Genomic DNA, 27,594 nt, shown 5'->3' on the forward strand with positions numbered 1-27,594 from the left:
CTAGTACCGCCGGGGAGGATGTTAGGGCAGCGTGGTTCCATGGTGTAATGGTTAGCACTCTGGACTCTGAATCCAGCGATCCGAGTTCAAATCTCGGTGGAACCTAGTTGTTTTCCTCCCTTCCTCTTTTTTTTTTTTTTTCCCTTCCACACGACCTCCTCTGCCCAAATTAACCCCCCCGGGCTCCTTCACACAAAAGTTCAACAACCACACCTCACCTCTGCACTTCGCACACCATCCCCACCACAGCATGGGGGCCCCCACCCAGGCGATGGCTCCTACTCCAGGGCTGCCCGCAACCCCTGCACTTCCATGTGAAGCCCCCCAGGCCCATCCTGTGAACCAAGCCAAGAGGGGCGAGTGAAGCCGATGGCGCTGGAGGTGGAGGTGTTGGAGATGTCAACGAGCTCTTCAGGCTCTTGAGGTGAAAGAGGCCATGAGCGCCTGCCAAACCACATCTCCCTCCCCAGATTGGTTTGCCTCATATGGCCCCGTGCCGTGGAGACACCAGCTTTGTCATCGGCTTCCCTCGGCGCAGGCTTGAGACCTGAATAGAAAAGGATAAAAATAGCACTTGTGTCCAGCTGATTAAACCAAAGCCCTTAAAACTGCTCATTTTCCACCAGCAGCAGCAGCAGCAGTTTGTTTGTCATCACCGCAGTCAGCGGCTGCATTATCATTTCTGTGCGGGGAACATGCCCCCTGGCATCGGCGGCACCGCTGTGCATCAGTTACCGTCTGCTGGAAAGATAATGAGCCATAACGTGATCCTCTGCGTTTAAAAATAAATACTTCACACCGCCTCAGAGCTTCTGAGTAAAGAAAACAGCACTAATAAAAAAGACATGCAACGTGTGACCGTGATGTGTCGCACCACGGCACGGCGCTGCTGGCAAAGACTCTCCGGGAGCCCACCAAGCATCCCTGGATGCTATTCTATATGTCCTGTGGGAATAATGTGACAGTTCCATAAGGACAGTGTGAGGCCAGACCTCGCAGAAGCAAAAAGCACTCTGATAGTGTAGCAGCAAGGTCTGGAGGAGTCAGCGGTGTCTTTGGATCCATCCTTTTTATCTCCAGAGGAACACAGAACGCCCAAAACCTTGAGGCTGAAAACACTCATCCTGCTCCTGCCAGCCTTCTCATAAGTTATCCTAAAATCGATAATGGATACGTGTATGTGTGGAGGCTGGAGTATATTTGTAACCCTGTAGTTCAGGTTTCATTCTGACATCCTATTTGCAGTTCTCCATTGAACTTTGTTGTTAAAAAGCTCTTCATTTTCACTTGACATTTCTCAGGCCTAAGTTTCATCCTCCAGAAATGCTATTAGTTCTGAAAAAAAATAAAGATAACACAGATATAAGCATTTTTAGTTATCCTCCTGTAATAGCTGATCTCCTTTTTGTGTTTTGGATTTTTCTGTGAGCCTGGAAACACTCTTTATTTACATCTTTTCTATACGTGTTACTTCCTCTTGCACCTCATCTGGAACTGGCTCATCCTACTCAAGACTTGAAGGCACAAAGTGAGGACAATGCCTTTGCTGGGCGAGCTAAAAATCACAATCCCTTTATTGCTATGCCGCTACCACTTGTTGAACTTAAGACATTATGAAGCAGAGGTATTTTTACCAACCATGCATTGTAACATAGAAGTTTCTGCAGATTGCCATGCATATGAGCAGCAGCGGAGGTTATTTCTAGCTAAGCCCATTTAAATGCTTTTAATCATCTATAATTGGGTTCATCATGGTGTAGAGAAATGGAACGGCACAAAGGACTTTGCACCTAAACATGAGTGAACCAACAGCAGGGCATGAGGATAGCGCTGGACTAGCAGGGAGCTCCAGAAATTAAAGTCTTATATTCTGTTCAGTCCTGGGTTAATTTTGTTCCTGTTCAGGCAAACCCCAGATGAGAATATGCAAACCCTCAGGAAATGTCGCTGTCAGCACGGGCTGGTTTTGGCTGCCCTGCTCTTCCTTTGTGTCCCCTCCTGGCGTGTGCATCTGTGGTTATGGGATGGCCAGGGACCCCTCCCGTACGTATGATACATGATCAAAAAAGCAGAGGCCAGGCCTGAAATAACAGAGGACCATGTGCTCTGGAACTGACAGCTTTTAATGTGAGAACAGTCATTCGGCACTGGCATTTCTGCTGCATTAATTGCCATTAGTGTCATCCTTGCAGGAACACTAAATTAATTGCAAAGCTTGAATTAGCACACTCTCATAATTCTTCGGTTGTTACTTCAACACAGCCATTTGCAGAGGGAGCACGTTCCAAGCAACTGGAGCAGAGACAGGGAGTGATACTCAGCTGGCGCTTTGATGTCTAATTTAGTGAAGAAAAGAAGCCGAGGTCACACTCATAACTGCGTATTTATGATTCTGTTCTCGAAATTCATAGAGCAGCTGCCAAAAAAAGCCCCAGCTTTTGCTTCGGCAGCACCATTAATGTACAGATGTGTGTCAGGGCTATTGGCTCTGAGCTGCTCAGCATCAAGGTCTGCCCACGCCTGATTCTTAGTTCTTCTACTTCTCTCCTGCCACTGACTCCTGAGAGAAATCCTGGCCTAATAAAAAGGAAAATTTGCCACCAAATTTGATGGTTGTAGCATTCCCACAACAAGGTCTCTTTGCAGAATACACCAGTGGTATTTGACATGGAAACAGAAGAACATGAAACAGGTATGGTCAGTATTTGCTGCTGGTCCAAGCTTTTCTGGCACTGAATTCCCTGTTCACACCTTCCAAAGCCCATAACTTTGCAAAGCTCAGGGAAATATTTGGAATTGGAAATTGCAATAATTCAAAATTGCCCTTGAATGGTTGTTGACCCAAATTCCTGTTTCCCAGAGAAAAGGAGCCACTGGCTTCTCCAGGGCAGAAAGCAGGAAGGGCAAAAGTGAAGCCCCAGAACATACTCTGCTTTATTAGGGGAGAGATATTTCCTGAGGGGGAAATCCAATCAATACTTTGCAATTTCCTAACAATCCATGAATCATTGCAATTATGCAGAGGTAATTCAAGCTTTCCAATCCAGCTGCTAAATCAGAGAAAAGCTCACTCTTAGCATTCACTGCCCCCAGCTTGACATGTCAGTCAGAAAAACAAACCAAACCAAACCAAAACAACTTCAAATGTAAAATCCATCCACTGAAATACAAACAAATAAAAAAATCTCTTTTAAAAACCCTTGATCAAATTAAAGGATCTACGATGTAGAACAAGTTTTATTTTTCAAGTAATCCCATGACAGAGGCAGGAGTAAAGAAAATCCATGGAGTCAATTGGAATTTTTCTGTTTATAACTCCCTTGAATTCCAGCATCTACTATGTCCTTTATCTAGTTCTACAGCTTTAAGGAAAATAAATAGATAAATAAATAAGAAGAAATTGACCAAATCAAAATTATTTTCTATAAATCAGCCTTTTCTTTGCTAACCCTGGAGCTGGAGTAAAAAAATACCTGGGTCTGAATGGGGACCTATCCAAAATCAAACCTCATCCTGGTTTTGCTGTTCTCTAGGCATCTCTAGCACTGAAGAAGGAGTGGGAAGGGAGCAACTCTAGAAAAATTAACCATCTTCTGGAGTCATTTTTTCACTAGTCCGATATGACGGTAAGCAGAAAGGAAGATTTGCAGCACACTTTGGGAGCGGGAATCAAATGCGAGAGACCTGATGATTTGGTGTTTCTTGTGATGACTGTCAAAATGACATCATCGGCTTCCTGCATCCATTTTGGATGTGACACAAATCTCCTTGTCTGTGTCTGCTGCCTCCAGAGACATATTAGCAAGATAATACTGGCAGCTCCATGATAACTGCTGGCCAAGATAGAATTTCTGAGGCACAGCTCAAAATCTTCTTCCTCTTCATACACCCTTCCACAGGGTTTTATTTCCTATCTAGGGCCAAAATCTGCCTGATGTTGGTGTATTTAATGGGAGTGTTGTTACCAGACAAAGACAATGTCAACAGCAGTGCAAGCATCATCACACATCCCATCATCTTCCAATTTGGATTCAGAAGATCAGCCCCAGGGAATGGAGAAGGCACTTTGATTTCAGTGGCCAGTTCATTCACTCCTGAACCAACGAGCGGGCTGGCTGGCTCTGCTCAGCATGGCAATGCTCCTCGTGAAGCTCCACAATTATCCGGGGAGCCAGGCTGAGACTATAAAACTTTGCTCATTAAGATCATTAGAGAACTGTCAGATGGAACAACTGGGATGGCTTTGATCTGGCAGAACACCCCTCCTCCTGTTCCCAGAGTTTGGGAACCATCCAGTTCCCTGTAATAATTTTTTTCCAAGTCATTCAAATGATACTCGTTGGATTTTTATAGGGTGCAATAACTTCTTCAGGCAAACTGGAGGCTGTAGCAGCTATAACAAGATTAATTTATTAAACAGAAACCCTGATATTTCAATGATTCCTCTATAAATATGTTCATAGTTGGTTTTGCCAGGAAAATGACAAAATGTTGCTCAGAATCCCAAAGGTATTCCCTATAAATCCACTAGGTGTCCTACTGTTTTCAAGCAATTAGGCTGAAGGTTGGTTTGAGTGCTTTTCCCTAGTTTTGAGTCTTTAGTGGAATTATGTCTGGGTTTGCAGGGTGGAGAAACGTGTATGTACGGTTTGTGCAACACAGCAGGACATCTGTCTCACAGTGGCAGCTCTTGTGGCAAATGCCACTAATGTTCCCCACAGAGACCGACTCAAGGTTAGAGGCTGGAAGAAAAAAACAAAAAGAATCTGCTTTTGTCTCTCGGGAATGCTAAACAAGATCCATCAGAGCCAAATCCTCTTCTCGGTCAACCTGGGGCAGCTATTTATAGGATTGCTAAAGTGAGCCCAATGCTGACCTCAAAGGTGGTGGCAACACGCATTAACCTTCATCAGGCTGCGATTTTGACATTCCTGGTCCCTGTTCCAGTTCCTGATGAGTGTCCTGCTGCTTGCCAGTGCTTGTGCTTGTCTACAAAGGCCAGGATGAGGTGTCCTGTCGCTCCAAACACAGAGGGCATGTCAAATACATACCAAGAAAAACAGGCTGAAAAATAGCCAGAGGATAATTTTCTCATCTCAGAAAATACTTGGGGTGGAGCTTGGCCATGGGAAAGCGGCCAGCTGCCCGGGTGCTCCTTCCCTGTGCAACCCTGGGCACACACGCCGTGTCAGGTTGTGCTATTTGGGACATTCCTCATCCACCTGGGATGTGCTACCTGCACCAAGTCCCAGCACAGCAATCCAGACTTCTCTGAAACAGCCGTGTCCCGGGTATCTCAACTCCATCTTTGATTATTTCAGTGTCTTTCAGCGCTCAGAAATGGGTATTTGCAGGATATATCAGTGAGGGACAACTACAGGTTGATTTTTATGGTCTTGTCACTGAAGCACAAACCACATTCTGTATAAACCCCACAGCCTTACCCTCCGCTGAGCAGCGATCATTGCGTTTGCAAATACCCCTTCTGCTGGCTCTGCTTTCACAGGGGTGCCACATTTTGAATTTACCCCAGACCCACGTGAAGCAAGTGAAGAGAAAATCACCTTTTTTTCTATTTAAACAATGCCAGAGGCAAAGACGCTCTCAAACAATGAGGTTATCACCTTTTCACAAGGTGCTTCATGGCCAGAAGTACTGCCCACAGGTATTGGCTGTGTCAATAAGCACTGGGCACCAGTTTTATCACAAGCTGCAAGGGGAAATCAGAGGGGGAACCAGAGCCTCCTGTCCTTGGCCCATCAGGATTCCTCGCCATCAGGCATCGTGCATTGCGAGAAGCGCCAAGCATCTGCCCCGCACCATGTGTCACTGCGCTGCCTCTGTTTCTTGCTATTAATATTTGTGTTGAAGGTATGACAGTCATTTTCCTGACAACCTGCAAGAAGAAAAGATACTCCAGTCTTCTGACTGCATGTATATATAGATACCTGCTGTAGTACCATCCATATGTAGCGTGCGCCATATGCTGTGAGTTCAACGTGGTCCAGCACGTTTGCTGTTATACATAACAAATACCTCAAGCCTTGCCATGATTCAGTGCATTATGCATGGGAGCCATCTGGTCCCGTAGCTTAAGAAGCAAACTGAAAATCTGATAAAAGCACAAACAGTCACAATGAGAGGGACTGAAAAGATGTGTTGGTATTCCAAGCAGGGATCTCCTTCCGTGAGAGCTAAACCCATCACTCAGTGCCTCTTTTCTGCTCCTTCCTCTGGAAAGCTGTGGTCAGACAGGTTGCACTCTCAGCTCTGTGAGCACGTGCACCTTTTGGATGCTAAAAATGCTTTTTTTGTGCTTGATCAAACCTTCTGGGACAAGATTTTTCTCAGTAGCCAGCTGTGCAGTGAGCAAGATGTGCAAGATGTTTGGAGTACAGCACATGTGATGGAGCTCGGTGGTTGAAAATGCACTCTCAGTTATGATTAGTCATTAATACTGCCTCACCACTGTGCAGAGCTACATCTTATGGCTCTGACAGACTGAAAGAAGGCCCATTTCAGCTTGCCTAGATGTTTTCAGCCCTAGAGATGTATTTTGGAGGGACTGGAGCACCACAGGGGCAACAAGGAACTTGGTGCATGGATGGGTTGGCTTGGATTTAGAGTTTGTGTATAACTCGGCCAGGATACTGGGTTACTAAAACTGGCTTAATTAGATTTTGGAGACAGACCAGCTTTCCGCCATCCTGACCCTGGTTTCTGATGTTTGGAGGGCACAGGGAAGGAAGGTAGAGAGAAGATGCCTGGTTTAGTAAGTCTCTGCAGGGAATGCACACACTTCAGCCAGGTACACATTTGTTTCCTCTGACACCGAATTAATGGGAATTGATGTATTGATTCTGCAGTTCTCCTAAAAATTGCTTCAAGTTCTGGCCTGTTTCCAAGCTGGTTAGATGCAATGCGCACACAGTTTGAGACAGATATTTAATTATTCTAATATGAATACGGTTTAAAAAATTCAGTTCCCTGTGAAATTCAGAAGCATTATGATCCTGCAAATAATGCAGCCATTCCTGCTTTATATAGCCTATTTTCATGCTCAGCTCCTCTTTTTGGCTTAATACAATCAATCCCCTCCAAAATCACAGAATTATTAAGATATTTGCCACTAGTACAAATTCATTCAGTATTTTTCTTTTTCTTAACCTGTTTTAGAGTACACTCTTCAGAGCAAATGCAATATGCTTTGGATTATGGTAGGGCTCTACCAAAATGAATATGCTATCACCATCACTACTATTATTATTAACATTATTATTACATTACAATTACAATAACCTGAGACAGTAATTTTCCAGTCTCAAGGATTAAAGTCCATTGCCTTTGTGGATATTCCCATATTTAACTAACTAAATACTGCCGAAGTATCCATCTCATACACTGCATTTATGGACTATCAGAACATCTCTGTGCCAGGTGAGCTCCTGGTCCTAGATAGAGAAATCATCTTGTATGAGGGACAGAGTAAGAGTCTTGTTTTCATTTGCTTTGATCACTGTGCCTCCGCTTTTATGATCTCACTAGGAAAGTTACTTGATGTTTATTTTGAGTGTCAGCATGGCTCCTGCAAATGTTTGAAGTCATCTTTGTATTTCATTTATTTTCTGGCAAAGCAGCATCCATCTGCAGTGTAAGAATAGAGCATATAAAAAAACTGCATATGACTCCAAAGCACAGAACACAGAATTTCTGCACAAAATTCTCTTCTTGGTTACACTTATGTAAGCTTGAAGTAATGTCTTCATCTTTCTTGTTTTTACTCTGAAACCCATTTTCATTTCGTTGCATCAGGCTCAAAGGATCTACCATATACGGATAAATCCGATTTCATCACAACTGTTGTAATTTCCTAGGCAAACTTACAATCTCAGAGGAAGTACCTAAAGAAGCATTTACAGTACATGGGCCTCAATACTCTAAGAAATGTGCTGCTATCAGTTGTTCTCTGTTAGTGGTTTTCCATGCAAATAAAAATATGATGTAGGTGCAGAACTGCTGAAATGACTGGAGCAGAGGTTTCCTGTGTGTACACAAGCAGAGAATCTGCACTGTCATTTTTAAAACACGATGTTTGACAGCTCTTTCTTTAAACAAAGAAATAGTTGGCTCTAAATTGTTTGCTATTTATTTTGTATAACTCTGTTCTTTGGCTGTCCACACTATAGAAATGCTGTTATGCTACAAGAAGACAGATTGTCCAGACTGGAAGCCCCAGCCCTGATTCAGGGAAGTACATGGTTTCCTTACAATGATGATGATGATTGTAATTGCTATTCAGCATATGGTGCAATTATTTCTGGTGTTTAAGACAGAACAAAACAAAGCAAAACAAAGCCATTTTGGAAAGGAAAACAGAACGTTCGAAAAAAAACGTAATTGTAAAATAGGAAGTGGTTGACTTTCAGGAGATAACTCCATCTGCAGCGTCTGCTATCCAGTGTTTCTAGACAAAATAGAAAGAAAAAAAAATCCCATTAAATATCCCAATACTCCTTTACAAAATAATGCACCTCCTTTTCTGTAGGTATAACATTTTACATGTCCTGTGCAGCAGCTGTTGGTGTCAAAGGCCAAGCCAGGCGTACGTGGAATGCAGAGCCTGAAGTTTTTCAGTGGTCGCTGAAGGCAAAACCATCTAAAGTTGTAGCAGATGTTCATTTGCTTCCTGTCTGCTTATCAGCCCTGCAAAGACACTTCGGTTTTGTACTTGTTATGCCAAGGGTAACTATGGAGATCCAATACAAGCTGCGCAATAGCGATATGGTGAGTCGTTCTTTACGTATTTGGTTATGAATGATTGAGCAAATATTATGGTTTCTAAGAACTCCCTCAATTTTTTCCATATGTACATTAGTCATTCTCCTTGCATGACAAGAAAATGACAGTGTACAAAATAATTCAAGAAGTGCTACATTACTGAAGCTCTATAAAGGTTAACTTAAATATCATTAATGAATTGTTGGCCATTGGCCTTTCCAGTTTGACCTGCCCTTTTGACTGGGATGGTTGTTCAGGGAGAGTCCATGCAACACATTTCTTTTACACCAGTGGTGATGTCAGGAGCCAGCTTCAGGTTTCAGGAAAAAAAAAAAAAAAGGTGAATTAGCCTCTGCTGCGTTAATATTTCTGTGGTGAAATTCTTCACCAACCATTTCACATCCCTTTGTATAACAGACAGAGTGAAGATGTTAGTTTGGCCCCTGTGTGTTCAAGTTTTATACGTTTTTTCTAGTACACCATGAAATAAGGAGGGGTATATCTCAACCAACTCTACTCCTCCAAGGCCTTGAATACGCTACAGAAGAGAGTTCTTAACTGCCAATTTAAAAATCATTTACCCTAAACATTTTTTGTTGCACCTCAGCTATTTTAATTCCTATTTATATTCATTATGAGCTCCTGTAAATTATAATTTTAGTATGAATGACTATATGCAAGTGTTAAAACATTATTAAATCTATTTCAGGGTTTTGAGCTGGTTTCATGAGACTGATTTTCACACTGATGCATTTAAATTTATATGCATTCCCAGTCCAGGTAGGACCCAAGGCAATTAACTTTATTGCTTAATAGACAGTTCTTTTTCCTCCATGAAATAGAAGAAACAAAGAAGTTTACATAAATCCTAGTACTGATGTTTGTGCTCTAAGGTCTTAGCAGCAACAGAAAAGGATGGTTTGGGAATGATTCCTGTTGACACTGGAACCTAAAAGTGGCAGTTTTGGCCCATCACTGGTGAACATGGTTACAGATATTCCTGCGGGAAACAAAAGGTTTCAGAGCAATAATGGCTCTGTGGTGTTTGCCTCCTTTCATTTAATGCTCTCAAGGAAAAAGAGCACTAAGTAACCATTATTGCCACTTTTAAGATGTCGATGGCATTGCAAATCTGCGTTGACCTGGAAAATGCAGATAGTGAGCACAGTGGTTCCTTGAGTCATTGTTCTACTGGTAAAAATCTGGGGTATTATGACATTAAGGCCCATGTCCTCACAGGAAATGAAGCACTTTGGGACAATTGGTTCCAGGGGAAGTAGGTTATATATACATATATATATATATATATATATATATGTATTCTTTTGAGAAAATGAACTTCGATATGAAAGTTGTAGACCTAAAATTCAGTCACCTTTCTTTACCCAAAAGCAAGCGATGACACGGCAACATATGAAGCAAAAGAGAAAAGTAGTTGCAAATGAAGATGTGAGGGACTTCATGCAAAGAACAGATTTGCAGGCAAAAATTGAGTTGATGAATGCAGCGATGGAAATTGCCTGAAGCACCTGGGAAAACATCACAAGAAGTACAAAGCTGGAAGAAAAAAGGGGACCCAGAGATTAAATTTGTATGAGTTTGGATGTGAGGTTGGGAATGTGGAGGTGGTGAGCAAAATTCTTTGGGCAGGTTCCTGGAAAGCATGCAGTAAATATATTAAAAAAGCAACATATTGTTATTATGACTGGGTAAGGCCTTTTTTCAGTTGAAATATTTGAAAACAGAGATCAGTATTTAGACTGTAAGAGGTAACACAGGAAGAAGCAGGATGGGTGAAATGGCTTTACAGGGCTTCATTTTAGTCAAATTAATTCAGTTTAAATAATTAATTCTCCTTTAAATTGACTCTACTCTGCATGCTTGACAATTTGGAAAAGCTTCCATTCCCTGGCCTTCTGGTAAATGCTTTTGCATCTGTTTCCCATTGTTTCCTTCTTGAAAAAAAAAAAAAAAAGTTGTCACTAACAGGAACCATCAGCAGCATGGAACAAATTGACTTGCCAGAGACATTTCCTCCAGTCTCATTATTTATACTGGAAGTATTCTTTTTTGTGTTGAGAGTCAGACCGTAGTTTTTAAAAATTGCCATATATTAAGATAGTTTTGTGCTGTCATTATGAGTCAAATTCAAACTTGGTTACGTGAATTATAGAATAATTTGGGTTGCTTCCATTGCATCAACATTTGGTCATACTTTTTCAAGGAGGTGATCAAACAGTTTAATTAATCCACTGTTCTTCCCTCATATAGGGCTCCCTACTGCTGCAGCGGAGGGTGTTCCCCAGGTATTAATCAGATACGTCACTCTCCCTCTTGCTATCGGCACATGGATTTTGAGACTTGAGCGGATGAAGCTGACCAGATCCATAGTATGATTTGGAGTAGCTTGGGTTAAACAAATAGGTTTTGTATTTTATTCTCAAGGTGCTTTGGTTCATGCCCACTCTCATCTCCTCCATCACCTCCAGGCTGTGCAGCAGTTGCTATGAAAGTGTTCATCTCCAAATGTTCACATTGAAGTGGTAGTGCTGTTACAGCAAAAGAATAAAACATCATTTTGAGTTCTGACTGCACGAGGGGTGTGTTGAGGTTCGGGGTTCCCTGGACCAAACCCTCAGAGAGCTCAGAGAAGGGCAGAAGCTCGGTCTGACCTATATTCACAGTGACTCACCGGTGAGATTTCATGTCATTTCTTTGTTTTGTCCCTGTTGCTCAGCAGTTGCTCACATTTTAAACAAGCACACTCTTACCTAACCTAATCAATAGATGAGCATAATTAGGACCCAAAATAATAAGGCCAGGAGTTGTAATAATATGAGGGAACATTCCAAAGTAGTTATAGAATAAAAGAATTTCAGATAATTAGGAGAGGAATTGGGCAGTGATACAGATTTTAAGAGTACCCAAGATAAAATAACAGATACTAAAAATATCTACATTGAGATGAAATCCTCATGACTCAGTACTCGAGCCAGCCTCCATTTTCTAGAAATTAGTAAGAAAATTGTCCAAACAGGGTAGATTGTGGTGTATTGCCTTACTCAGGCAGGCTTTCACTTACACCTCAAAGAAGTATCTTGTGCTGAAAAAGGGCAGACACAAGTCTGACTTAACAGAGCAATTGCAGAATTTTTCAAATATATTCTGTAGCTATTGCTTTTTAAAAATTGCTGCTTTTATGTTTACACAGAAAAAATTCTAATAATGAACACTCTGGATCTTGAGTAACAAAAGCACTGACAGTAGGGCCTGAGATGCATTCTTTTAGTTAACCAGGGTGTATTTTTAAAGACCTGTGGCTCTCTAGCTAATAGTTGAGGAGTGACAGGTCTAGCTTGCAAATAGAAACATGGAAGTGCCATGTTTTTCTTCTTTTGCTTTTCTGCATGTGTTTTCTGGCTGGATGCAAAATTTTGAAAGTACTGTAAGTACTGAAAGTATTTTGGAAGAAAGAATTGTTTTGAAATGTATCTTGAAATGCTGTAGAGTTTCAGAAAAGCTGTGTTATGAGAACACCAGCTATAATCTGGGTCAGATTTTCAGTGCAGACGTGTCAGATGCATTTTCTTGGAAAGCCTCCATGGCAGTTAGTGAGAGGAGTGACCCAATGTTTTCTCACCATCCAAAATAACTGTTCTGTTTGGTGATGTCATGTGGATGAAGTCCTGCTTGTGTTTCCAAAGCGGTGTCCTGTTTAAGCTTGTTTGGGAGCAGAGATTTTTCTCTCAGAACAGTTTCAAACAGGGAGTCTCGCAAATCTCTTTGGTACATCTTGACTAATCTCAGTCTGATATGGCAGTTTTCTGAATTTTAATGACCTGGGTTTATTTCCAGATAATGACTATTTATGTAAATGAGACGTCTTATAAATAAGTACGGAAATCATCCCATAATTTTAATTACAAGCTTTATGGATCAAATACTTAGAATATTAAAGGCAAATGGTTATGTGGATTGTCTTTGAGTTTATTAATGTAGTTATTTTGGTGGTTTGTTTTATTTTAACCTGACTTACGTATGTTAGACAGTGTTTCCTGAACTAAAGCAAGCTATGTACCTGGATATATCAAAGGATATCAGAAAATAAAAATGAAATTTTATCATACAGTGGTAGCAGTAAATACAAATCCAGATTTCAGAATGTTTTTTTGTCTAAGAATCAAATAAATCAGTTTTACTTGGAGAATCTCATCTTAAATGTTGTTAGCCATTTTCTCAAAAGTGAGATAAAGTAATTGTAATCCTTTGCACTTCTATAGCTGCTTCTCTTGAGAATTTCAGTGGTGTTCTATAAACATTAATTAAGCCGAATAGTATTCCTGAGAAGTGGTTAACTGATAGATATACTTCACTTTAACCCATCATTATACAAATGATCTCTAGAACAAAATACAAAAACTTTAAACAGCAGGACTACACAAGAGTTTAGAGCCTGAAGTATCTTAGTCAGATAAAACTGCGGGGAAAGTTTAGATGCATGGAGTGCAATTACTTGGCTTAGGCATTATTTGAAGATAAATAAAAGTGCAAAAACTAAGGAATTTAGTGAAGGCAAGTGGGCTTCTATCTGATGTGAGAGAAGGTACCCACAGCACCGTAGAATCAGGCGGTGTGACTCTGGATGATGAATGGGACGGATCCAGAGAAAAGTCTGCTGTTTGCAGAAACCACCTCCAGACAGGCCAAAGAGCACAGGACCAAGTCGAACTGTTACAGCTGACGCACGAGCAGCAGCAATAGCAGTTCAGTCCTTACTCCTACCCCTAAGGGTACCAAGGGCTGCTGAAAACAGCAACAAAGCAGCAGTATTTGTACATTTACAGCCCGAGACTGGTATTTTTGCTGGCAAATCTGCATGCATAATTTCCTTCCTGATATTACTCCACAAAGAGAGGCAAAGAGAGGCTTTTGTTATTTTGCTTTACCGATAAGAGCAATGCTTGAAATGGGTCAGTGCTGGAACAACAGGTTGGTTTTGGTACATGCATTAGGACTTGGGCCATCCACAAGCAATCTCTTCCCAAAAAGTCTGCTGCAAATATTTGTTTCGGAACTTCCAGTATCTACAGGGAGAGCTATTCCAGAAATTCCAGCTGTACATATTTATTTGCCTACTGACGACAGAAGAGGAATGGCATCACTTACTTGATAACCTTACATGCAGCAATGCAGCAAAGCACAATGTTAACTGTTTTCTCACCAATTAATACCAACAGCCACCTCTTATCATTCAATATCTGATAGTTGCTGCAATGCCTTGTGAATAGTTTTAGCCTTCGCTGAGGGAAACTTCAGGATGCACAGTCTAAATTCTCAGATGTACAGTCTGAAATCCTGAGGAAGAAATCAGCACTGGAAAGGGAAATGATGACAAGTTTGCATCAGATTTTTATTTATAGAAATTACTTGGAGATGTTTGGGTCTTCTCTTTGGACACGTTGTATTTCCTTTGTGTTTCCCAGCATTTCTGTGCTTCTGAGACTACGAACTCTCACATAAATACTGGCAATAAATCCTTGCTGAGGAAATCTACCTGCTGGAGAAAAATCTGTTCATTTTATCCAAGTGGAATGCCTAGATACTGCAATTAGACTTTATCCTTACTCACATACAACAGTATTCTTTATATGTATTTTGTGAGTTGTAATTCATGACATACATGACTTTGACACCTCATGATCCCCTCTGCAGAGCTTCTGCTGCGTTCAGTGGCCTGTGGATCAGGCCCTGTGTTCACTTCATTTCCCCATATTTTTAGCTGCTCCAGTAAGTTCTTTATCTGGAGGAGGGTCTGAAACCTTTTTTATTTTTTTTTTTTCCCTGCATATATGCGTTATATTCTATTACTTCTTTTATCATTTATAATCAGTAGTTTCCCTGGAGTGCAAAAACCTTTTCAGAAATACTATACTTGAAGCAGTAAAAGGAAGGGTAACTGCACTGTTGTACTGCTGCATCATAATATTTAAGTACTTTATTATTTCGTAATCTGTCCTAGAATTTAATCAATCCAAGCAGGGACGGTCTCTTTATGTCAAAAGGGATAAGTTCCAGTTTTTCAAATATGCATATTTAAAAAAAATCCCACAAAGATGTTGCTTCATTTCCAGTGTGATTCCAGCTTGCCAAAGGCTCCATTTCATTGTGTAACCCTCCGGATGTCAATCCATTACTGCACTGTAAAGTGGGTTACTGTCAGGGTAAAGCAATTCGTGCTCTGAAATGCAGTGTTGTTTTGCCAGTTACATGGTTTATAATTATCCATTATCATTACCTTTAGGGTTATTTTTACCCGGGTTACAGATATGCCATATCTCTTTGAAAGATGTTCTGTTGGGTTCTTTTGGAGCCACATTCTGCCTCCCATAGATGTAAAGGAACAGTGCACATAGCACAGCCAAGAGCGTTCAAAAGGAATGAAACTGGTAAGAAAATGGACAGATTAAGCCCCAAATTGCATACTTAAGATACAGAAGTGGTTTTGCCTATGGAAGCCAGTCTCTGCCAGGAAATACTGTAAATAGTAATATCTGCTTTTTTGGGATTTTCAGCAATGCTGAAGCCTTACGAATGATAAATAGTCAAATCTCACAATCCTGGGACAAAGTCTGCTAAAACCATGTCCTGGGACAGGGAAGTTCTCTGTTCCATTCCTGGCTTAGTCACTGACCACCTGCCACTTGTCCTCTGCCTTGCTTGAGTTTACCCATACGTAAAATGCACTTAAAATAAGCTAAACCAATACTTTGAAAATGGCTTTAGTGCCACAAGCTGGAAATGTAGGGTTGCACCATGGAACAAAAAAAAGGTTGTGGTTGCCAGGCCATAGAAACCCTGCACATCTCCCCAGCCGCACTCCTGGGCAAGCTAAATCTGGCTGAGGGTGCTCCACCCTGCACTCACCAGGCTGCAGAATACCACATTTAGCATGCTTGATGCAGCTGTTAACTTGTTTAATTAACTTACTGTGCACAAGAAGAATGTGATCCAACACTACCTGGAACTAAGGGGAAGACTGCTGTTGTTTTAATGATCTTGGGGCTGGTATCTGTATACATGGGGCTGAAGTATAAGTGGGGCTGAAGTCCCCATGAAGGGAAAGGCTTTGACTGACACATGGACACATTTCTGTGCAATAAGCCTGCAGGAGCTGCGTACACAGTAAATCTGCACAGTAACACTATTCACTGGCGCTGCCCCTTATTGAGGAGTAAATACAGTACTATACTTATTGATCATAGAATCATAGAATCATTTTGGTTAGAAGACTCCCTCAAGAACATCAAGTCCAAGTGTTAACCCACCCCTGGCACTACCCCTTTTCCCTGAGAACCTCATCTCCATGGCTGTTCAGCCCCTTCAGGGATGGTGACTCCACCACTGCCCTGGGCAGCCTGTTCCAATGCCCAACAGCCCTTGGGGCAAGAAATTGTTCCCAAGATCCAACCTCAACCTCCCCTGGTGCAACTTGAGGCCGTTTCCTCTGCTCCTGGCGCTTGTTCCTGGGGAGCAGAGCCCAACCCCCCCTGGCTCCAAGCTCCTTTCAGGCAGTTCAGAGATCAGAAGGTCTCCCTTCAGCTCCTGTTCTCCAGGCTGAACCCCCCAGGTCCCTCAGCCGCTCCTCACAGGACTTGTTCTCCAGACCTTACACAGGAAGGCTTTGCAGCTCGATCTAAGTCAGGAAAGGTGACTTCATAAAGGTAATGACAAGCTAATAATGAAATTTAATATTGCAATTAAAGGTGTTGCACAGCTGAGAGAGAGAGAGTGAGTAGCAGGTAGGTCAGCAAGAGAAAGCAGACGAGGTTTGGTGGGACAGGGTGGGAAGAAGGGGGAGATGTAAGAACAAGAAAGACAGGACAGAGATAACTGCTGTGTTAGTTGTGAGGGCAGGATTGGGCTGAAACTATTTTGTTTGGTGTTTGTATCAGGCCTTGCAGGGTGAGATCTGCATTCCCAACTGCTATTTGTTGACATTGACACAATAAGCAATTAAATGCAGATAAGTCCTAGAAGGACAGAAATGGTGGAGGGAAATAAACAGGTTGGGCTATGAACAAACAGTAAATCAAAGACATCTACACCAAGTTTTACCTATGACATGATCTGAAAAGTATTAAAACCACCACAGAATGTTTAAGAATTACGTTTCTGTAAAACCAAAGTTTCCATTATAAATAGTCAAGAATCTTTTAATGGTTATGAACTCAAACTCTGTGAGGTGAACTATTTGTACATCAGTGTGGAGATTTTACAGGCAGCTGAAAAAATACTCTCAGAAGTAGGAACAGACCCATTAATCTTGGATGTTAATACTGAAGCCTAAAAATTATGCCTACATGAAAAACTAGCGAGGGCAGAAAGCAGAGAATAGCTTGAATATCAAAATTACTAACAGAACCCAGAAGATGGACTTAATTATTGTTATTTATTTGAAAAACATTTCCAGGGTTAAAATATACCAGAAACTGTCAAAGAATTTAGAAAAGTTTCTACCAGTATATGATATAATCTAAGGGCTCGCTACGGAATGCAGAGCAGTGTGCTGCAAAAAAAAATACTGAGGTTCTGGATCTCTCACTTAATGTATATTGAGGGAGAAAACACTGTTATGGGTGTGGCTAGAAACACTTTTTACTTAGAAATACGAGGAATGGGCAATGTTGTTCCTGTAGTCCCTGCCTGGGACGGCGCTTTGACACATTCCTTAGTCAGTATGCTGTCTGTTGAGAAAAAAAGAGACAGACTCAGCTCACAAATATCAAACCTGCCAGCACGAAGCTGTGTCTGCATGTGCAGGCTTGCACATGGGTGCTCCCGCATGGGTAGACACTGGCTTGTGTCAGCTGCTCCGTTTTCTACATGGGAGGCAGGATTTCTGCTATAAACAGTCATGTTAAGAAGAGCCTAGGAGGAGAAAAAAAGGTCATATTTTGTACTTTTTGCTTTTATATTTGGTTGGATTTTTCAGAGGGATGAGGTAAACCAATACAGAAGGTTTTAACATACTTAAGCACTTACAGTCCAAAATCAGAACTGGATATGATTTTTTGTCTCTTCATAATGAGCCACATTTAAGCTCTTGAGCCAAGCATCCAGAACCTAGGGAAGCTTCAATTCAAAGCCAAAATTGTATGGTCGGAGTCTATCCCTAAACATCACTTCAAAAATAGCACACGGGTATAAAACTTTGAAAGAGAGGGTTTCACACAGAGTTCCAGAAAAGTAGTATTTGTGTGTCGGTACAAGCAGGAGGGCTCATTTTGTTGTCCTCAGCAACATCTTGACACGCTGCACTAATCTTAGCCCCACGCTCTTAAAAGATTATTTTTGTCTCGGGTTCTCTCCTAGTCTTTGATGCAACAACCTGGTGCGGGTTGCATCAAGCCTGCAGAAAATCCCTCCTTTTCTCTCCTCCCTTGTTTTCCAGACAGCCGACAGCTCCTCCGGGTCCTGCCGACGGGCGCCGCAGGTGAGCGAAAAAACCGGCATATTTGGGCAGGATATTAAATTCGTGTTTAAATTAAAAGGTGGTGCCGATGGGGGGGGGAGACGCTGTAGGGCGGAGTGTGGGGGTAGAGCCGAGCCCGTGGTCTGTGCTGAGGAGGTTTCACTGAGGGGGTCCCGCTCCCCCCTCACGGTTTGGAGCCGCCGGCGCCTCGCCGCTCCCTGAGGAGGGAAGGCGGGAGGCGGCGGCCTCCACACCGAGGCCCCTGGCCGCCGGGCCCGCCCTGTCAGAGGGAGCCCTCAGAGGCGAGCGGGACAGCCGCACACGGCCGTTAGCAGCGCGGGGGCGGCGGGGCTGAGGTTTCACCGCCTCCCGCCGCGGAGCAGCAGGACCGGGTGACCGCGTTCCCGCGATCACGAGTCGGCGCCCGCCCCGCTCCGCTCACCAACCACCCCCGTGACAGCCAAAATGGCGGCGCGAGGAGGCGGTGCGGAGGGGAGGGGGGATCCCGCTTGAGACGCCCACACGGCGGGGAGGCGGCGAAGGCGAGTTGGGCTCCGCTAGGATGAGATAAGGGCCCAAGGACCAAGCGCGTTTATCCCCTTTTGCCCCCCCTTCACCCTCCCGCTCCTCGTCCCCAGGGGGAGGAGGCGCCGGCGGCCGTGCCCCCTGGCCCGGGGAGCGCGGCCCCCGCCTGAGGTGAGGGCTGCGGGCGGCGAGGGAGCGCGCCGGGCTGTCAGCGCGGTGGGGCGCCGGGGAGGGGGTGGAGGACCGTGTGTGTGTGCGTGCGCGTTTCTCCGAGGAGAGATCGCGGAGCAGGCGCTACAGCGAGCCTGGGCCGGCGGGGAACGGGCGTCTGCCCGCCCGCCGCTGTCAGTGCCGGGCGGGGGCCCCGCGGGTGAGGCGCTGAGTGGAGCGCGGGAGCGGCTGGAACTTTCGGCTGGGCCGCGGTGGGAGGCGGGGGGGAAACTTTCTCCGTTTCCACGTCGGCCCCGCCGCGGCGATGGCCGGGCCGGAGAAGCTCAGCCCCTGCCCGGCGTGTGCAGGCGGGCGGCCCTGGGGGCGGCGGAGCGCTGCGGGCTGACCTGCCATGTTACAGAGGCAGGAGCTGCTCGGGGAGAACCCGGCCGAGGTGTGTCTGTGTGTGTGTGTTCCCCAAATAAATGTGTAATTTTAATATGCAACGTGTGCTGCGTCAGCTGGAATTGCACAGGTGGGGTTCAGCCTTGTGCCCTTTTGGCTCCCGCAAGTCTGGGTTATGTGCACCTGGGTTAATGCGGCGTGCTGGAAGTGATGGTAAAAACTTCGTTTTTATCTTAGTTCTGTCATGACGTCTGCACGTAGCATAAGTTGCTGGCCAGGGGATGATAATGTTTAATAACTTACTAACGATGGTGGCCATTCTGGAGTAATTTCAACCAGGCTGTGTTTAAAAATCTGCTGTCTCTGAGAATGTCGATTTGCTAAAAATGAGGTCTTGATTTGGCACTTAGTTCTGAAGTTTAATATTTTGTTGAATTAACTGAGTAGAAGTGTGGTGTTACGGGGAGCTTTTTACTTCATTTCACAATTTTTTCTGGAACTGTTGCTCAACTAGAGGTTTCCGTAAAGAGTGTTACATTACAATACGTAATATTTCACTTTCTGAATGATTAAATGCAAATATTTAATCTTGGCAAGTATCTGTGGTGGTTTAGGAGAACTAATTGAGTTAGTCTAGCCAAGGAAGGCCGAGGGGGAGTAAATGGATTATTTCTGGTTTCTGTGTCTAGCATACAAGTCTTACTTTGTAAGAGTCTCCCCCCCACCTTTTTTTTTTTTTTTAGTCATATATCTAGAGTATTGGTTTAACTCAGACTTGCTTTGAGAGTATTGAGGAGTCTGTAAGCTCATTTAACATGAATGCTGATGTGGAGCTGCATCTCTGGTAAATTAAGCTAAGTTTTTTAGGCATAATAATTACTTGGCATTGAAATGGTTTAATTATCAAAAATAGAGCATTAAGATTTTTGTGGTTAGCTTTTGGGGAAGGGGAAAATTGCATGGAGGCTTAGAAACAGAACAAAAAAGATTTAGCTTTTCTATAGCTTTAAGAGCTTATGTGATATACATGTTTTATTTATTCTGGGAGCATTAGGGTCCAACTGCATGAGGTGCTTGCCTCACATTTATGAGCAGCTTCTGCTCCTTTGGAACAGAACAGGCTTTTACCCAATGGCCTCTTCTAAATAGTGGATTTACTAGAAACTAACACAAAAGTCTGGTTCTGCAACCAGTAAGCCGAAAGGCACTATGACTGTTGTTTTTTTTTTTTAAATACAGGCTTGGTTAAAAATGTTTTTCTGGTATTGATGATGTTCATACGCTTGAGTATGTAGCTGTGTGGTTGCAGGTTTCTGGTGAATGACTTGTTCTATGTTTTTTACTTAGATATAACAACGATATGGAGCTTAATGGAATTTCTATATGTATTAATGGCAATATTAGCAATATTGTAGTTACTTTGCCAGAGTTAATTATTAGTTAGTAAAAGCATAAATATTGACATAGCCTGGCACATACTATAGGGCTCAGATGAGTGTAGCTGATTCAGGTCAAACGTTAGGAACAATGTAAATAACCTGGTCCTGTTTAAGCTATTGGCTTGAAAGGGAAAGCAGAGAGCAGAGCCCAGCTGGTGCTCTGAAGAGAATCAGGTTGTCTCAGGAAGGTGTCTCACTAATACTGCTGTTCTATGTCACTCTTGCAAAGGAATTGTCTGCACCACTGTTCAGAAGCCAGTCTGGTAATTTTAAATCTGCATTGAAGAGTTTATTGATTTCTAGGTAAATTCCTGTTGTGTGATAGCTAGAGGAAAGTGTCTTGTGACTCTTCACTGAAGATGATATCTAGACCAAGCTGAAATAATAATAATGGGATTTGTTAATATTGAGGTTTCAAAAGTGGAAAAAGAAATTTGCAGTGTCACTGAAATATTTAACATCCCTTTTCAATTTCCATCATACTTCTGAGCAACTGGAGTTAATTTTGCAAGTCATAGTTGGTTGAAATGTTTTTTATAACTGGCTGTAGAAAGAGCTGTGCTTATGATGGAATGCCAGCAGGTTGTGGAAGGGGAATAGTACTATGACTACTTAGTCAAAACCTTTCTCAATCATAAATATCTCCCAAAACAAAGACTTGTAGGAAGTCTGCTTTCTATTCATTGTCCTTTACTCAACTTTGACCTTATTGTTTAAATATGCTGTCGGTATGACCAGAAAGTTGGAGGCTAAAAGGTTGCACAATTTATATTGAATTTTTTTAAAAGAGAGGAGTCAATGTAACCTTATTTAAACATAATGTTTGAGATATTGTTGATTTCCAAGTATCTTGCTGTCTGACAGATGGTTCCAGTAGCTCAGGTATTGATACTTCTGTAGCTGTGGATTTAAGGGATTTGTTCTGAAGTTTCCTGGAAAAAAACTGTAATACTACTTAAAAAGAGGGAGAAAGGACTAAAAAAGACACCAAAATAATTTCTATTTAAGTGCCTTAACAAAATATGATGCAATTTATGTGAATTGGTGTATTTCCAGTATGATTCTCTTGTTTGTTAGAGAAAGTATTTACATCAGGTTTCTCTGTGATGTATTGAAATCCACAATTCCTCTCCAGAATCAAACCTTGTCAAGATGCAGCACATTTGAAGAAAGTTTATGTTGAGCTTGCATGAGAAGCAAGGGTAGAGATGTGGTTTGGAGGGCTGACTTGTTCTTGTCTCTCATCTTTCTGCTGTAGTCTCGCTGGGTGGTCTTAGACAAGAGCACAGAAAAGGCATCAATTCCCTCATGTAGCAATTCTGTATAGAAATAAGTGTTATTGCAAGCACAAATTGTGATAGAAATGTTATGCCATACTAAAAGCAGCAAAGCTAAAGCCAGTTATGTCTTGCTTAAACTGAGGATAGCTAACAGGTTGGAGATGAATATGTATAAACAGTGAATGCATCACAGTTGTTCAGCTATTTAAAATCCGATCATTTCTAACAGTGGCACTGACCAAGTAATTACTTAAAGTGAATGCAGTTCTTAGCTGTATTGCATAGTAAACCTTGGATATTTTCTGCTGTCTTTCAGTCCAGCCTCAGTCTATGTCTGGTCTGGAATCTTGGTCTGTGACTGATTTGGAGATACTCTGCTGATGTATATATGCTTATAAAGTGCCTCCACAGAGCTCAGAGTCAAAATTAAAATGTACAGTGAAAAGCTATGTGAGTCAGTGATGGTGAGAGGTTTGATCTATAGCAGTCATTTTCGTAGCAGTCCATGATGCAGAAATAGTCCTTTGTAGTTCCCTAAAGAGCTCAGAAACAGTACCAGGAGGAAACTGTGGAGGAGAAGTAGAAATGGCAGACTTCAGAAAGTGTGGGCCTTACTTTTTAAAGTGGTATTTTTTTTTACCTTTTCAAAGTGTGCTTTCATGTATTAGATACAGTAACTGTAGAGGTAGAAAAATTGCAGTAAACAATCATGGGGCAGACAGTGAAAGAAGAAGGAACTATGGTATAAAAATAGGATGCGAAGAGTAAGGAGGACTGTTAGAAGGTAGCTAGTTATATCCTCGTTATTTGGTTTTTACTTAAAAATTTGGCTTTTTAAAAATTTGGGTCAAAAAAAATCATTAATCCTAATTAATCAAATTATTTCAATTTAGCCATCTGAAGTAAAAGTTGACAAGCTATGTGTTGTGTAAGTTGTACAAACAGATAGGCAAATGAAGAAGTCCCAAGAGGAAACCCCCGCTTTTTTTGTGTGCAAGCATTATACAAAGAGAAGGGGATTGTGAGCTGCTCTCCTGATTTTTGGTTTTGTCTTGAGCTTCAGAAGAAACTTGTGGGCCTAAGAAGTGATTCTCAGCTGTACAAGTAAAACCAGGATCTGATCCAGCTCCCATAGTTTCTGTATGTCAGCAAGTTTGTCTGCATGATATTTTGACTGTAAAATTAGAGCAAAAGAAGTGATGCTGGTCAGATCCTGCAAGTGCAGAAGTAATCAGGCTCAGCACAGCACTGCCAGTTAAACCCTGATACTGGAGCAGTGTTCTAACGAATTGTACAGTTGCCTTGTACGCTGAACTCCTATTCAGGACAGTGAAGACTTCATTACGTAGAGTGCCAGGAGCAAACCCTTCTGTGAGTACTTTTCTCCTAATATTTAGCACATAAAGTGACTGTTCCAAACTCAGTATGATCCAGCCTTTCTTTTAAGGCTGTGATTATTTTATAATTTTGCTCCAGAAGATGAGGAAGAGGGCTTAAGATATGTCTGGTTTGTTACAAAGAGATACTTTGAGCTGGCACTGGAATCCTGAAGCAGTAAGTTCTATTAACATGTCATTACACTAATTTACTGTGATTATCAGGTGAGAACACTAGCTTAATGTTGCCTTATATTGCTCCCTAGCTAACCTAGCTAGGAAACTTTCACAACAATGTGTGTTAGTAGATAGATGTATTTGTAGCTCAACTGGTAGCAGTACATCCACCCTTGTTTTTCTGTAGAAGATGAGCATTTTGCTAACTGGATGTAGAGATTTACTAGATGCAGGAGGTATTAGTGTTATCTCACCGTTAAACCTTTCCAGTGTGTTGTAGATCATCTGCAAATGGCAGTTGCAGTCTCTACATGTCATCTGCTCAGTTTTCTTACCTTACAGGACATTTTTGCTGGACGGAGAAAGAAAAAAATGTCAAATGTTCCAAGTTGCAGTTAAAGTGTATTTTAAAATGTAACAAACGTGTTAGAAACAATTCCCATGGGTCTTTCCTTCCACCGCACCATGAATTCAAAACTTTTATTTGGGTAGAGAATGGCTTCAGAACTAAACTGAGGTTGGCATGTGTGTCCAGATGTGGATGGGTGAAACAAGTCCTCTTCTGTCACTCTTGGTTGATGCACTTTGATATTTTTGGTGACAGATTTTGCTTTTGAAGCTCAATATTGGAAGATTCACTGCTTTCATTTGCTTTTATCTGCTGCACCAAGGAAAACAGAACATTCTGTTTGGGGCACTTCTCTGTTTAAAAAGTTGTTGTACAATAACTGGTTGTACAAAAAACACGGACTAACTGGTCTCCTGAACTGTGTTTTGGGTGAAGTAATATTTACATTTTATAGTGCTTACCTTGGCTTCGCTCCCCCTCATTTACTATAAATTGTTTTTGTATCCCTCCCTACAAACACAATTGTACTTCAGGAATTGTTTCCATTGTTTGCTTGTGCTTTTTGACCATAAATACTGTAATTTAAAAAGGAAAGTGGAAGTTTTGAAACTGGCCTTCTTAAGATTTGTCTCTGCCATGAATCTCATGGGATACTTGAACATCACTTACTTGATTTTTTTTTTTTTTTAATTCTTTTTGTTTGTTTGTTTTGTTTTGTTAGGGTTGAATATCATGGGATTGTGCTGTGCCACAACTGTAACAATCACCTAAGCAGCCTGTGCCTTGTTAGACCCTCTTAGTAAATGCTTTGATTTTATTGAGACTAAAACCAGCAACAAAGAACAAACAAATGGAAGATTTGGTGGAGGGTACAGAAGATGTAGAAGATGCCTGATCTCTCCCTCAGGGTGAATTCTGCTCTATCGCGCCCTCTCTGCCAGTTATTCTGCTGCCTCCTCTAAGCTTTGGCACTCTAGATTGCCAGTTCTCGCTCACTGACTGCAGCCATCCCACTGAATCTAGATTAGCCTCTGAATTTAGGCCTATTTTTTTCTTCGTAGGTATTGCAGTTCTTGGCCTGCATGCCTATTTTCTGCTCCCAAACTCATGGTCTTGTGTTCTGTCCCTGCGCTCTTATCCAGCACTTTTCTGTTTCCCAGGCACCTCTTTGTTACCGTGTTTTCTGAGCTCTCTTGATTATCTCCTCAGCTGTTTGGATCTCAGGTTAACCATGAGTCAGTACAGATGATTGTGAATGGGCCAGCAAAAAACTTGATAACAATTCTGGTCTAGTGTTGCAGGAGCAGAATAATGTTGGGGCTTTTCTTTTTTTTTTTGGTTGTCATTTTTATATGCCACTATGTTTCTTAGCACTAGTATTGCTATTGATGCAACACAGAAGGCAGCTTAGTGGAGGCAAGTGATTTCTTGTTAATTACTGTGTTGTTTAACATTATTGAGTGCAGATATATGCAATAGAGTCTAAAAAGTAATGCAATTGATCACTTTAAACTTACTTGTTAGCAACTTTCTCTGTTACTGCCATTTGTTTAACTTTAGTGGTAGGAAATGTGAAGAAAGTATAGGCAGTGTCCTACTGAAAAATAAAAATGCTATGAGAAGTCCTAGTTGTATTGGGATAATAATGTGGGTCCTTCATGCCTTTCTTCTTGAACAAGTAGATCTTTTATTTGATAGATGGAGGACAACAAACTAGTTGTAAATATGTTGCCCCAGCTGCAGGTACTACAGAATAGAGCTGCAAGTACACTGGCCGTGGTTCTCGCTGTGTTCTCTGTGATGTGTAAATATATTTTTCTTTCCTTTAACTCTCCTCAATGTCTTTCCAGGTAGTTGACTAGGAAAGATGGTTTTTGAAGTGTCCATGGGGAAAATATTAATGTATTAGTGCTGCTTATTTTTTAGATGTATTGCAGCTGTACTTGAGGTCTGCAGGTGATCCCTAAAATTATAATTTATGACACTCCTTGAAACTTTATATTACAGATCAAGTCATTGGACAGAAATATGTAGTGCTACTGCTGCATATTCTCTTTGTAGTTGTGTGTAAAAATGTATGAACTCAGTTACTGGAGAGTAACTGCCTGTGAGTGGTACTGGTCCATAGTGGTGTATGGGTTAGAAGGATGTGCAGCAGGGGCTCGATTCGCTCACCAGGCTCTTATCCCATCTCCTTGCTCTAGGAGTCATGAACTAATGGTGCTGATTGCTTCTGCATCATCTGAAACAAGTTGTCTTGTACTTTGGGGTTATGAACGCAACCTTGAACTTTGTGCTTCCAAAAATATAATTCTCATAATCTAGTGTAGGGATTTTCCCCCTCACCTTCAGGAATGGAAGCAAATATTTCATGGTTTGCACAAACCCTCCTGAGATGTTTCTTCCCAGTGTTGCTTATGTTACATTTTGCTTTCTGAAGTCGTCTCACAGTAATTTTCTAGGAGTGTTCTCTGAGTCTTGGCAAATAGAAGCCTCATTTAGACAAGGTTTATTTTTGACTACAGTCTTGCTGGTGCTAATGAGTGGTTCTTGGAGATGGAAGTCTGAGCGAGTCTCCAGTGAGGTGTTCTTAATCCCATGGGGCAAAACTTGCTTCAAAATGGTTAAATGCAGCACAGGCTGCCTGGCTTGCACATGCCTGGGTATAAAACACAAGCTCAAGCTGCCTGTGGTCACGTCAATGTTTAAAAGTGGTTATACTGGTGTTTGCCATATCTGAAGGAAAACAGTGAATTGTGACAGTAAATGGCAAGAATGGAAACTGGAATAAGGTGGCTAGATGGAGTACATGTGTATTGCTGATGGTGGAGTGAGAAGGATCTGCTTAAATATCAGAATCTTGCAAAGAGGAACAATGTTTTGAGGTGGACTTTGAAAGGTTATTGAGCTGAAAGAGCACTTTGATAGCTGGCTGACACCTCTGAATAGACATGGAAGGTATTTATCTTCTGAAAATAGTGGAAGAGTTGAAATAATTCCAAGTGGCTAGCTCACCTGTTCTTTAATGTATTGGGGGCGGGGGCAGGCGGGCGGTATTAAGCATTACATGTTGTTTACTTTCTTAAAAATATCAATGCAGCATAAAACTTCATATTTTGTTTCTGAAGTTTTAAATCTGGTTTCATGAAATACTTTTAAAATAGTTAAGTGACGTGTAACCTTGTCTTAGCAAGTTACTCCTACAACAATTCACAATATTCATTTAATGAGGCTGGTGCAGCACAATGTGCAGTAAGCTAAGTTTCAACAAAATTGTATATTGTTTAATTTTTGTTTTCACTGTTCCTATAGGGAATGAAACTTTAACAAGAAGTCTATGTTAAAGCCTGGCTGACAGCAAGAGAGGCAAAGTGTAGAAGCAATGCCCTGATGAAAAGGTAGGGAAAACATTGGTAGAATTTCCAAGAAGCTTGTGTTCAGACTTGGGAGAATTCCTGTAATATTTGAGGCACTTCTGCTTTGTTCCTGGAGTTGTTTGCTCACTATGAAGAAAATACTGAGGAAAAATGGCTTTTCTGTCACTTTTGACAGGCAACTTGCAAGTACAGGGGTGGGGTGAAGGTTTTCCCTGTGTAACTGCAGTTATTCACATGTTCCTGAGACTGTTGAGCTCTCATGTGAT

The 27,594-nt window shown here is 41.9% G+C and overlaps 1 protein-coding gene and 1 non-coding gene across 11 annotated transcripts in view; both read left to right on the forward strand.

The window, feature by feature from the left end:
* Positions 1-33: 33 nt before the first annotated feature.
* Positions 34-105, forward strand: TRNAQ-CUG (transfer RNA glutamine (anticodon CUG)). The gene has a single exon. It is a non-coding gene; the product is annotated as a tRNA-Gln (tRNA).
* An 18,084-nt stretch (positions 106-18,189) lies between these two features.
* The window catches only part of DENND4A (DENN domain containing 4A), a 45,242-nt gene continuing 35,837 nt past the window's right edge, over positions 18,190-27,594 (forward strand). For 3 of the 10 annotated variants that reach the window (XM_065846984.2, XM_065846989.2, XM_071813962.1), the window contains exons 1-2: positions 18,584-18,946; positions 27,264-27,349. The gene's annotated coding sequence lies outside the window, so the exon portion shown is untranslated. Of the gene's footprint in view, positions 18,272-18,583; positions 18,947-19,019; positions 19,146-19,212; positions 19,380-27,263; positions 27,350-27,594 lie in introns of those variants that run through there. The other 7 variants (XM_065846987.2, XM_071813963.1, XM_071813961.1 and 4 more) reach the window with 6 other exon arrangements.

Source organism: Patagioenas fasciata, chromosome 12, assembly GCF_037038585.1.
Source record: "Patagioenas fasciata isolate bPatFas1 chromosome 12, bPatFas1.hap1, whole genome shotgun sequence".
Classification (NCBI taxonomy): Eukaryota; Metazoa; Chordata; class Aves; order Columbiformes; family Columbidae; genus Patagioenas; species Patagioenas fasciata.